Source organism: Garra rufa, chromosome 15 (genome assembly GCF_049309525.1).
Source record: "Garra rufa chromosome 15, GarRuf1.0, whole genome shotgun sequence".
Classification (NCBI taxonomy): Eukaryota; Metazoa; Chordata; class Actinopteri; order Cypriniformes; family Cyprinidae; genus Garra; species Garra rufa.
This window is the reverse complement of record NC_133375.1, coordinates 13,444,152-13,457,868: the sequence shown is the minus strand read 5'-3', so window position 1 is coordinate 13,457,868 and position 13,717 is coordinate 13,444,152.

Here is a 13,717-nt window from a genome sequence, read left to right as displayed (position 1 = left end):
AAAACATTTTTAATTATTATTATTTTATTAAATATATTAATCTTTTAAGAACATATTTTAATAAACTTTAAAATAATAAACTATTAAATATAATAATGTATTCCTCAAAATACACACACACACACACACACACACAACACACACACACACACACACACAAACAATTTAGTATTTTCTTGTTATTGTTATTATTATATTAAATTAATAATCTATTAAATATAATTATTAATATTACATTTAAGCTGTTTTTTTCACATTAAACATGCTATAGATATATATATATATATATATATATATATATATATATATATATATATATATATATATGTTTAACATATATATTAATAAATGTTTAACATTTTATTATTATTATTTTATTAAATATAATAATATTATAAACATATAATTTTATAACCTTTTAAATAATAAACTATTAATATAATATTGTATTCCTCGAAATATTCTTTATATATAATAATATAATTGAAATATAATAATTTATTTCTCAAAAATATTCCTCATATATAATTAAATAATTCAGTCAATAATAATCATAAATACATGTTAGACATATACAAGAAATTCTAAATCAGCAAGCTGCTACTAAAATCTAGCATTTTTCTGCTTTTTATAACCTAGCAGTGTACCACAGAGGAAATCAAACAGAATAATCAAATTTCAAAACTAAATATGTGAAGATGGTGTTGTGCTCAAGGATTCTAGCACTAGTGGAGCCAGCCAGAGGCTTGAAGCTAATACAAAGCTTGCATGTTCAGTCCCAGTCAGTGAAGTCTTGAGGTACTGAGAGTTTACTGTCCTGCCCAGTCATTATTGTGCCCTTGAGCGAAATACTTCACCCCAGGTTACCCCACGAGCATTCTGCTCAATTAGTGCACTGTAAACCACTTTACATGAAAGCATCTGCTAAAATGGCAAATAGCAATCTGGAATAACAAACCACATCCCAGATGCAAACAACAAAAGCTTGTTTTTCCAATGGAAGCACAAACTCTGAATAATTAACCATATAACATGTTTAGTACACGTGTTGCCGAATAACGAGAAGTGTGCCTTACAATACTGATAACCCCACTTTAAAGCAATTGTGTCTGATCAATAAATACATGAGGATGCGGAGCGTTCAGTGTCTTCGAGTGGTTAATTGGCTCCAGTGGATCCAATTTACCAGTGGCACTTTCTAATGATGAGCAACTACCTAATAGAACGGGTTGAACTTAACAGCCACTTCATATCCAGGGGCGACGTTTTTTAAATTCCAATTCATCACCATTGATTACACTAATGACAGTATAAAGATTCCTACGCATGCGGGAGGCTTGTCATAACCCTATGCACTTGAATTCACACTTGAGTGATTTTTTTCCCCGCTTTTCTATTGTTTTTGACTCACTGCACGTTCATATCAACGTGTCCGCTGCTCTATTTCAATCTGACTCTCACGTCGCCTTGTGCAGTGACATCGGAAAATAGAAAGAATTTCTTTTCCAACACCCTGGAATGGAGCAGTGCTGTTCTGACAGCTTAATGTATGGCATTTAAAGCCATTTCACCAAATCACTTCTACCCTCCGCACTGCGTGTCATGCGGGATGACAGCAAAGTAGGGGTCACTGTCACTTTAAAGATGTATTGGGAGACATTTGCATATATATGTTTTTAAAATAAAGTGCGCTGAGTGTTCGAATGAACGCCTTCTGATATGATGCTGGGATTCAATATATATAGTTTTAATCTTTTCAAATGAACATGATCTAGTTCTTGCAGTACTTGACTTGCAGTGAAGACATAAAGAGATCTAACTGAATAACTGGAGGACGGCCAGTGGTAGATTATCTTGCTCTGTGCAATCTTTGAGGTTATATATGGTGATTAGAGATATAACAGCCTACAATCTAGAGGTAACTTTTCACCTCTTGATTAGCTCGGTTGGAACTGTTAAGAAAAATCCTGAGTGTTTATAGAGTGTAGCCTAATGGTGAGGTCACAGAAAGGGAGCGCTGTGTCCTTATGGAATTGGTGCTGCCAACCCAATCAGCTTTATTTAAACTACATCTAAGTCCAAATAAACATAGCGAACAAGATTACACTTGCTAGACCTGCCCTTATGATTAACTGCTGTGCAGAGGTGAATAGCAGCAAATAAACAGAGTGCAGACGTACAGAGCGTGTACAGGTCTACGGACAAAATGAATGGGCACCCCAGCATTTATTAAAAGTGGTAACTTGCTATGTAATAAACTGAACGGAATACAGCAACACTGTCTATTTGATTTAAAATACCATCAGATCAAAAGTAATCGTAAAAAATGTAGACATACACTACACAGCCAAAAGATTTTTGATGTTTTTTAAAGATTTCTCTTATTTTCACCAAGCCTACATTTATTTGATCAAATACATCGAAAGCAGTGATATTGTGAAATATTTTTACTATTTCAAATATCTGCTTTCTATTTGAATATATTTTAAATTGTAATTTATTTCTGTGATCAAAGCTAAATTTTCAGCATCATTACTCCAGTCTTCAGTGACACATGATCCTCCAGAAATCATTCTAATATGGACCCTGGACCACAAATCCTGTCAAAAGGGTCAATTTTAAATAAGCTTTCCATTGATGTATTGTTTGTTAGGAGAGGACAATATTTGGCCGAGATACAACTATTTGAAAATCTAGAATCTGAGGGTGCAAAAACATCTAAATTTTGAGAAAATCACCTTTAAAGTCCAAATGAAGTTCTTAGAAATGCATGTTACTAATCAAAAATTAAGTTTTGATATATTTACGGTAGGAAATTTACTAAATATCTTCATGGAACATGATTTTTACTTAATATCCTAATCATTTTTGACATCAAAGAAAATCAATAATTTTGACCCATACAATGTATTTTTAGCTATTGCTACAAATATACCTGTGCTACATGGTTTTGTGGTCCAGGGTCACATATGCAAATTAGCTCTTCAAGAAACATTTAGTATTATTAGAATTCTTTGATGAATAGAAAAATCCAAAGATCAGTGTTTTTGAGCAGCAAATCAGAATATTAGAATGATATCTGAAGGATCATGTGACTGGAGTAATGATCACAGGAAAAAATTACATTTTAAAATGTACTCAAATAGAAAACTGTTTTTTAAATAGCAAAAATATTATTATTTTTTTTTTACTGTTTTGTTCTTCTTTGGATTAAATAAATGCAGGCTTGGTGAGCAAAAGAGACTTCCTTAAAAAAACATGAAAAATCTTACTGTTCACAAACTTTTGACTGGTAGTGTAGGTCATTCATTAAGCGATTAAATGTTTTTATAATGGCCGCTGTACTTTATATTTAACCTGCAATTTTTGTCGACTATTTTGGTTTGTATTTTCATATCAAGGCAAGTTGTTATAGCTAATTAGCGCCATCTTGTGACTCAAAACGTTGCTACAACAACACGTTTTCAGAGCATCCTAAATCGATCTTCCACAAGTATTTTTTTAAGAAAATGAACAAAATGTTATGTTTAACAAAAGTTTATGCTTAAAACAAGAACAGATATGTCAATGAGATATTTTCACTTCAAGCTCATTGACAGATATTTGTTCTTAAAGGAACACTCCATTTTTTTTTTTTTTTTTTGGAAATAGGCTCATTCTCCAACTCCCCCTGAGTTAATAAGTTGAGTTTTACCGTTTTGAAATTTATTCAGTCGTTCTCCTGTTCTGGCGATATCACTTTTAGCATAGCTTAACATAGATCATTGAATCCTATTAGACCAATAGCATCGCGTTCAAAAATGACCGACGAGTTTTGGTATTTGTCCTATTTAAAACTTGACTCTTCTGTAGTTATATCATGCACTAAGACCGGCGGAAAATGTAAAGCAGTGATTTTCTAGGCTGATAAGATTAGGAACTGCACTCCCATTCCGGCGTAATAGTCAAGGAAGTTTGCTGCCGTAATATGGACGCAGTAGGCTTAGTAATATCACGCAGCGCCTGAAATTAGTTTCCAGCTAGGTAACTGCCAATGTGACCAGCTTTTTGAAATTGTGACTGAACTTCAGGTGCTGCATGATATTACTGCGCCTGCTGCGTTCATATTACGCCCGCAAACTTCCACATAGGATTCAATGATCTATGCTAAGCTATGCTAAAAGTGATATCGGAGAACGACTGAATGGATTTCAAAACGGTAAAACTCAACTTATTAACTCGGGGGGAGTTGGAGAATGAGCCTATTTCCAAAAAATGTGGAGTGTTCCTTTAATCTCACTTCATTTTGATCAGTTTCACACAAGAATTATACGAAAACCAAGTCTTCTGATATGTTAACTATATGGTAATATACACTTTCAGTGGCAAATAAGGTACAAAAGTGTTTTGTATCTTTATTCTGAGAGTGTGGATTAGAAGTATTTTATAACTAGTTAATTGTTGAATAAAGTCGTTATTTTTGTTTTCTTTGCACACAAAAAGTATTCTTATATCTTCATAAAATTATGGTTGAATCACTGATCTGACACTGACTTTTTTAACAATGCCCTTACTACCTTTCTGGGCCTTGAACATGTCAGTTTCATTGCTGTCTATGCAGGTTCAGAAAGTTTTCGCGATTTCCTCAAAAATATCTTAATTTGCTTTTCAAAGATGAACGAAGGTCTTACAGGTTTGTAACATCATGAGGTTTTTAAGACCTTTGAAAAAATTACATTTTCCTTGATAAAGCCAGCACAAACCCTAAACTAGCTGACTGAAACAAAAATATTAATTTAGCCACAGTATTAACCACAGTATAATTTTAATAGAGCATAACATGTTTAATAGATGGAAAGAAGCTCAGGAGTGTCTAGTTATGGCAAGAAAATGAAAACATCCCTCGTAAGGACCAGTACGAGATACAAAAGAACGGCTGACAGAGATCGAGTAGAATAGTGTATAAGTGAAATAGAGTATAGAGTTAAAAAAAAAAAAAAAGAACTTGGAATGCAGATTAGCTAACAACAATTTATATTTAATATTTAAATATTGTTCCATTTGTCTTGTTGCTTGCTTAGGCTCATTGCTTTAAACGAGTAACGGACAATTTTTCTAAAGTTTATTTTCTGAAGCGTTAAGACAATCCACAAGTAAGAGCAAATCAATTTCTCATGTCCATGTATTTATTTATTTGGTAATTAGCTTAGGCAGGATCATTTTCAGTCAGGCAGTCAGCCGTTATCACAAAATAAACCAAGACCTGCTTCACAGCAGGGTCCTGATCTCCTGCCTGGGTTTATTTTGCAGTATAACCAGTCATCATCCCTTACATAACTAACTGGAAACGCATTACAACATAAGCTTTAAAAGTAAAAGATTGATAATTGATGTGCTGATGCTTTAGACCCTCAATGACGTCCTACAGAGAGCATGTTTTTAATGAACACAATTTGGTCATCTCAGCAAGTAAAAATAGAAGTAGGGGAGCGCGGTGCACAAACTAACGTGGGGTTAGTTGTAACACGTGGTTTAAATATTTCCACATATGCTATCATAACCAAATGAATGGTATTTACTAGTTGACATAGCAATACTATAACAGAGAAAAAAGTGCGCCAAAATTCGAAAGTTATTTGAAGATATCGCTGAATATTTATTTTACCATAGTAAAAGTTTGAAGTAAAAATTTCATTTCAGTTTTTAGTATTCATTTAAAACGAGACTAGTCTGCTATTACTTTAATCTCCAATCTGTTATTTATCAGTTTGGATATTCTATTAATGCTTTGCAAGTTTGCAAACCAGCAGAAGACCGTTTTAAATTGGGGAAATTTGTAATAGCCTATTATGTTTCAATGTGCCCCCGCTGTTATTTAACTACGCTATTCTATTACATTAGCCATGTAATTTACACCATTGACTTTTATGGATTTTAATGAGAAACCACAAGAAACCACAAGACTGACAGTCAATTTTTAATGTTCAGAAATTATTATTTCAAGAAATGAAAAGCATTTTGGCTCGTTTATTTGTCCCGTGTTCTATGTTCATTGTCAAACTCCAAAATTCGATTATTTTTTATTCTTAAAAAAAAAAACGCCATTATTTTGTTTGAAAAAGTTAATAATTTTATTTTATTGACAAAACATATTTTGTCGTGTATATTTTTTTTCATCCGACCAGATAACATTTTAAGCTGTCACATGGTTATGTTACAACGTGCCCCTTAGATGTTACAATGTACCCCACCTACAGGGCATATTGTAACATTTCACTTCCTTTCTTGAGGTAAATAACGAAAAACATACACTGTAATTATGAAAAGAGACATATTTGCAGGGGCGCCGCTCGCAATTTTGGGCCCTATGACAAAATATGAGTTCGGGCCCCCCCTACCACACCAAGGCAGATCTCTCATTATACTGTGAACTCCAAGTGGATTTAAACAAAATGTAAATGTGATGCAAGTGGTTATTTTTGATTGGTTGATAGCCCATATCCAACCTGGTCTCATAAAGAAAATGTACCACTGGGAACTTGTTTACACGACCTGAAATACATAGGGCCATGTACATTTCTTGACATATTCAATGTGAAATGTCCACAGAGGGGTGCTAAAAGAGTGTTCAGTATTTTTCCACCGGAACAGATGAACATACGTTTTGTGACGTTGGTTTTGTAGTGTCAGCACAGTTCTGACTTGAAATGTCCAATGAGTGGCGATATAACTCTAATGCACCGTGACGTTTTAAAAAAAAAAACGTACCATCAGCACTACACCTAAACCTACCCAAAAGTATGAACAAAAGTTCCCGAACAAAAAATGTCTTTCAACTTTTTCATCGTGAGTCATGTTTTTGATGGGATTCGTACCCAAGGATTCAGCATCCTCCAATTCCGTGGCGATTACAAGTGCTCGCTGTCTCTAGTGTCAATTTATGTTGGAAATTCTTGGTAACATATTTTTTTTTTTTTTGCGTCTTGTAAAAAATCTCCCAGAAGTTCGTCCCAAAGTTACAAATCTCAAAGTCCACTCCAAAGGGAGATATTTAGTTTTTTTTTAAATCCCTTTTCAAGAACTACAACGAATGGCTCCTTTGGACTACAGTGTTTGTTTTATGATGTTACAACGCGGCCTATTAGAATATCATTTAAATAAATCCCGCCTGCGGAAATTCGAATCGTTAGCGGGTGGGGAGGTGGGGGATTCGCCTAACTTTAGCGATGTAGCATGGACAGCCGCTTCTGTGATGCTTATACGGCTCGTATTAACGCGAGCATTGACTAAATTGTCCGTAAACTGCTCTGGTAGTCGTGCTGGAGCCGCGCCGTTGACGTGTGCGGTATAGAGGGCCAAAACACATGCAGAGCCGCGGCTGTTTCAAACACAAGCATTGACTAGAGTAATGATCACCGGTTGTCATTTCGGAGCAGTACCGCAGACGTGTGCAGTGTGTGGTAAGAGATTTCCTCATCATACAGTGTAGATAGCTTCACTAGCCTTATGCTGGAGCTGGTTTTGGGCATGTAAATAATTAAATGCAATCGAAGTTATATTAAAAACAATCCGGGCACTCCCAAGCTTTAGAACGGCATAGACTGAATGGCATAGACAAGTGTTTCTCTCCATCAGTCCAAAACAAGTCGATCCATAATAAAAAGTGCCTCACATGACTCCGGAGGGGTCAGTAAAAGCCCCCTTTAGCGATCCAATGTGTTTTTGTAAGAAAAATATCCATATTTAAAAAGTAAGAATCACTTTAATCTAGCTTGCACAGTTGTACATGGAACTTGCTGCTTTGAAAAGGGGTGTGGCAGTACTGAAACACCGTCTAACCAATCACAACACATTTCGTTTTTCGGAAGGCGGACCTTCATCAAACCAACTAATCGAGCCATTTGTGCCGGCCTGGGGAGAAAGCTATGGTAATAATGTAAATTATGTGAAAAAATAATGTGTTTTTCGAAACATCAAGCATGAGAGCATGTTCTAGTGCACCCCAAAACAAAATAAAGACTTTGTAAAAGAGTATAATAGGACCCCTTTAACACACTGACTGCTTAAACAAAATCTTCATTTGTGCATACAGTACAAACACTTTAACAAAATCTCAAAACTATGTGTAGTTTTAAGCCTCAGGCCTTCAGAAGGGGGCAATAAGGCTATCGAACCCCGACCCTGTGTGAATGTCGCTGCGAACTCCCCATTCCTTACACAACACGCCAACATGACTCAAAGCACATTACCGCTCACTCACATATGAACATGCACACGCTCTAGCATTTACTTCTGTGGCCAACGGCATTGTGAGAGTTCTACAAACTGACAGGTCAACGTCGAGTGCCGCTGGCTGCGTGACAGAAAAAGAGAGAGGGAGAAAAAAAGAAGAAAGGCATTGTGTGGAGAGCAATGGCCGCAATTCAGAACCCACGCAGCATGAGGACAATTATCCCCATTTTTCAGTCCACCCCCCTCCTCCTCCTCCTCTTCCCTCTGCAAAGTCTCCTCCAGCTAGAACGAGCACAGGAGGAGAGCAGCAGAATGGTCTGCGTGACACCTGCATCTATTACCCCACTGCAGTTGTGCTCAGTGAGACGACTAGTACTGCGCTCGCAACAACACGACTGGAGCTGCAGCGCTGCTGTTTGCATAAACCCCCATGTGTGTAATACTATCAAGCCGTTTTTGCCAAATGCTTGGCTGGAAATCAGTAAAAGTTCTCAAATCTAGCCACTCAAGATGTGCACATGACTGAAAGATGAAAACAGGATGGATTTGGCTGCAGCGGCCACATGGCACGTCTCCTTCCCTTTCATCCGCACACCTTCTGGGAAATGATAAAAGTGAGAAAGCGAGGGAACGGAAGGCTGAGGGGAAAATACAGGTATTTCACCCCTCCCTCCTGCTGAGGCTTGTCATCATAAACACAGAACAGGTGTCAGTTCACACCTGTTGCCTGTGTGCAGTCTGCTCCCACAGCCAAAGCCTACCAGCCCTACAGGAATGCCAAATTGATTAGTATTTCATGCTCGGTGACCGACCACGGGACTTTCTGTATTCTGCACAGTGCCTCAGCGATGCCTCGTGGGCAGCACGCGGTGATGGTTACCGTGTAGGGCTGATTTAAAAAAACATTCAGTGCATCTGCAAAGACGTGAGCTCTGTTCCAAAATTTAGGAAGCTGTCTTGCCAATAGCTACGTCATAAATGACTACATTTGCTGTGCAAAATATATGCGTCATACAAATAGCACTTCTTAGTAGTGAAGCACATTTCTTGGTTTATCCTAAGTGCTGCTTCTTTGCCATATGGCAAATAAGTTTTTTGGAAAGAAGCAACAGCATTTTACAGTTAAAGGGGATAATTCACCCAAAAATGAACATTTGGAACAAAAAACTGAGAGTTTGGAACAACTAGAGGGTGAGTAAAAGGTGACAGAAGTTACTTATTTGGGTGAACTATTCCTTTAAAGCAACTGTATGTAGTTTTGGGTATTTTTTTGGAATTGTGAGGTTTAAACTTGCAATTCTAAGAAATTTTAACGTAATAAAGCAATTGCAAGTTATTAAGCCAGAACTGTGAGATATAAAGTCACAATTCTGAGAAAACATTGATCTTTTTGCATCCCCTCAGAACTGGTCTTTATTACTCACAATTCAGAATTTGTAACTCACAATTCTGAGAAAAAAAAGTTTATATCTCGCAATTGCAAGAAAAACATCAGAATTATGACTTTTTTTCTCAGAAATGCGAGATATAAACTTTGCAGTTGTGATGAGATTTAAACTTTAAAATGTAATTTTTTTTTTAGAATTGTGTGATATAAGCTTCGCAATTGTGAGGAAACAAACCCTCAGGATTGCGAGATTTAAACTTGAAATTCTGAGAAAAAATTAATCTTTTCATCCTTCTTAGAACTGGACTTTATAACTCGCAATTGCGAGTTTGCATCTCACAATTCTGAGAAAAAATAAATAAAAATGTGGCAAGTTTATATCCCGCAGTTGCAAGGAAAGAAAACTTCATAGCAAAATTGCAAGTTATAAAGTCAGAATTGCATGATTTAAATAATTGCAATTTTGAGGGAAAAAAAACTCAGAATTGCGAGATTTAAACTCACAATTCTGAGAAATTTATTTCTAACTTAATAACACAATTGCAAGTTGTTGTGCAACAACTGTGAGACATAAACTCGCAATTCTGAAAAAAAAAAATAGTATTAGTATTAAAAAATAATTCAAGTGACAACTTAGATATTTGAGTTGAACAAAAAAATTGGTTTGTTAAACTTAAAAGCTGGGTAAATTACCTGGCTGCCATAAAATGTTAAGTTGAATCAACTCAAATATCCAAGCTGTCACTTAATACAATTTAAAATTTCAAGTTGACTAAACTAAATTTAAATTTCAAATCATCTAGGTAACAAATAATTTTAAGCTGACTCAACAATTTTTTTTTTTTATTTTTTTTTTTTTGTGTATTAAGACTAATATTTTGCTCCCGCCGTAAAGCAATATGCCGGGGAAATTCATACCTGCTTACCAAACTTACATAGATAGATGTTTGGGGAAATAATGGGAAAGTAACAGAAGCCATTTGCCTCAATTTGTGTACAAAGTCACAATGTGACAATGTGTAGTTGTAAGATTTTCAATTCTGAAAAAAAAAAACAAAAACAAAATCAGGATTACAGAGGAATTCAAGGCCTGACATGTTGACTGTTGCAATGATTCACACTGACATTACAGGTCAAAGGTTACAGCATTTACATGTTCCATAAACGTCATCCAACATATGGTTTACTTGTTGTCACTGCATATTAAGCTGATATTAAAGCAAGCATGTGAAAATAAAAAAATTACCCACATCACCTTTAATGTAAAGAAAATGCTTAATTTTAATCTCCTGTTTAATTTATGCAGCTGAAAGGCTTGAAGTATGCAATATTAGCCATGAAAGACTTGAGTGAGTGCAGAGAGAGAGAGAGAGAGAGAACGTTAACCCATGTTACACAAAAGAAGAGTCAAACCAATGGCTATATGTCCATCTCAATTCAAGACAATTCATCCCATGCTGCCAGTCTACATTCTGCAGCATCTGTTTAAGATCATCCTCAGGCGTTTGCTCTTCATATGCAGCCAGACCTCATCTTGCCTACAGTAAAGCCAGACCTCAAACTCACTAGTCAGAGACAGATCCTGCTCGACAGCGAACTGATAACTTTGGTCCGTTTCACTCGTGGCCTTTGGCAAAACTCTTAAGCACAAAGCTCAGTCCCAGCCTTATTTGTTGGACCGGGCCTGATCTTTATCATTGACTTGTTATCCCTCTCCAACAAATGACAGAGGGAAAGAGGACCAAGCCTCCTCATCCCTGTTTACTGAGAATAATTGAGCCCTGGCTCTTTCCCGGTCTTTTCCAGCGGATTCTCCCTGAGCTGCCCTCAAGGGAAAGCTGGCAGGAAATGAAATGATAACATCCATCCGCACCTGACGAAGAGAGGAGCTAGGAGGTTCGGAAAAAGGATAGTGGAAAAGGAGAGAGAGAAAAACAGTAGGGAAAGAAGGAAGCATTTCCTCACAGGAAATAAAAATCGCAAATTAGATCTTTTTAATATCTCAATTGCTTATCTTGGACAGCTATGAGATGAAATGAAGAGCAAATGAGATTTTTCTTTTAAGAAACAGACTACATATTTCACATGGGTCTCCTCAGTGTTTTCTACTTGATCTCATTGAAAAACATGCTAAAGCCGCTGAGACAAATTGAAATCAGAGTATAATATTATTAAAAAAGATTCTATGTTATATGATTTTGATATGCAGTTCAACATTAGAACGTTTTATATGACATTCAGTCTGTGTATTGGTGGTGGGAATTTTAGTTGCCCAATAGGTGGCGACAAGTAACAGTCTGTATGAGTCTGTACGATTTATTCAGGACAAAACATGAGAAATTGAATCGTTCAGGAAGTATCAAATGCGTTGCAACGATTCTACTGCGGCTTTGGGAAATGTTTTCGTGTGTGGAGCAAAAATTGGGTGAAACAACTGGTAATAATACTGTGTCTACAATCTAAGTTACTCGATATTAACGTTTGTATCAAACTGTTCTATAAAAACTGTATCAAGGGTGTCGCATATCTACGGAGCCCCTTACGTCACCTGTAGAAGAAAAATAATTAATCCGTGGGGACGGTTTTGCAATTCGTTCCCTCAGTTTATAAACCGTTCTCACGAATTCTTAAACTGTTCCCTCAGTTTAACAATTCGTGCCCACGGATTAACAAACCGTGCGCTCAGATTTTGTAAACCGTACCCTCGGATTTTGAATCCGTACCCACAAATTCATAATCCGTGCGCACGCTTTCGCAATCCGTTCCCACAGTTTGTAAACTGCTCTCACGGATTTGTGGCCCCGCCCCCAAATTCAACCAGGACACCTGTTTATATGCTTGATTCATTGTTTTGCATTTATTAAACTTTATTTCTCAGTAGGCTATATGAGACTATGCAACACTGACAAAACAGAGTTTTTAGCTTTATTTTATATTAATCACCAATAGATTAGCTGCCAAAACATCATGTGTTTTAACCTATTGGTTATTAATGTAAAATAAACGATAAAAAGAAGCCTGTTTTGTAAGTGCGGTCATGGTACCAAAATAAAATAATAAGTGAAGAGCGCTGTTCAAACGGCTTTGTTTTATATAATATTTTTCAAAATATAAAATTACCTGAATAAAAAAAAAAAACGAGTTTTGGAGAGGAGAAGGTAAAAAGTAATGTAGCCTAATATATTTCATATTTAATAATTACATTAACAGTGAAGCATGCATCTAACTCTGAGTGAAAAGATTATCATAAAATCACCAAAATGAGTCTGCATGTTAAGAATGAACAAACACATTTGTGCACTCATTTATTTAGCCTATAAATTAAAATAATAATTACTATTTTAAGTATTATGACGTAAACAGCTTATACTGTTTCTACTGATCGGGGCCACAAATCCGTGAGTACAGTTTAAAACCCGTGGGAACGGATTGCTAAAGCGTGCGCACGGATTATGAATTTGTCGGTACGGATTCAAAATCCGAGGGTACGGTTTACAAAATCTGAGCGCACGGATTGGAAATTCGTGGGTACGGTTTGTTAATCCGTGGGCACGATTTATTAAACCGAGAGAACAGTTTAAGAATTCGTGGGTACGGTTTATAAACTGAGGGAACGAATTGCAAAACCGTCCCCACGGATTAATTATTTTTCTTCTACAGGTGACGTACGGGGCTCCGTACATATCGGACCTGTCTGGCAAACTATACAGAGGGACTCCTGAAAATCAAACACAGTGTACGCGCATACCGACTTATACAGACTTATTATATATTTTGAGTATTGTAACTGACTTTATTTCAGTCATAATTGTGTATTTTTGTGTTTTGACAGTATGACTAGGTTATTTGAATGAGTAAACCAAATGTAAACCCCACCTTCACTGTATTGAATTCACTGTTTTGGACTGGCGACCGCTTTGAACTTGAGCACGCATGGAATGGAATGGCGCTTCCGGACCGGTGTCGTGCTGTCCTTGTTACTGGAATAATTTACAAAGAATAGCCCAAGCCAACGTTCTAACATGACGTTTTCTAATTAGTCATGGAGACTTGTACGCATCCTTTGAACGGTTGATCATGAATCCGTGGCTTAGTTCCACACGCAAGAATGTGTTTGGA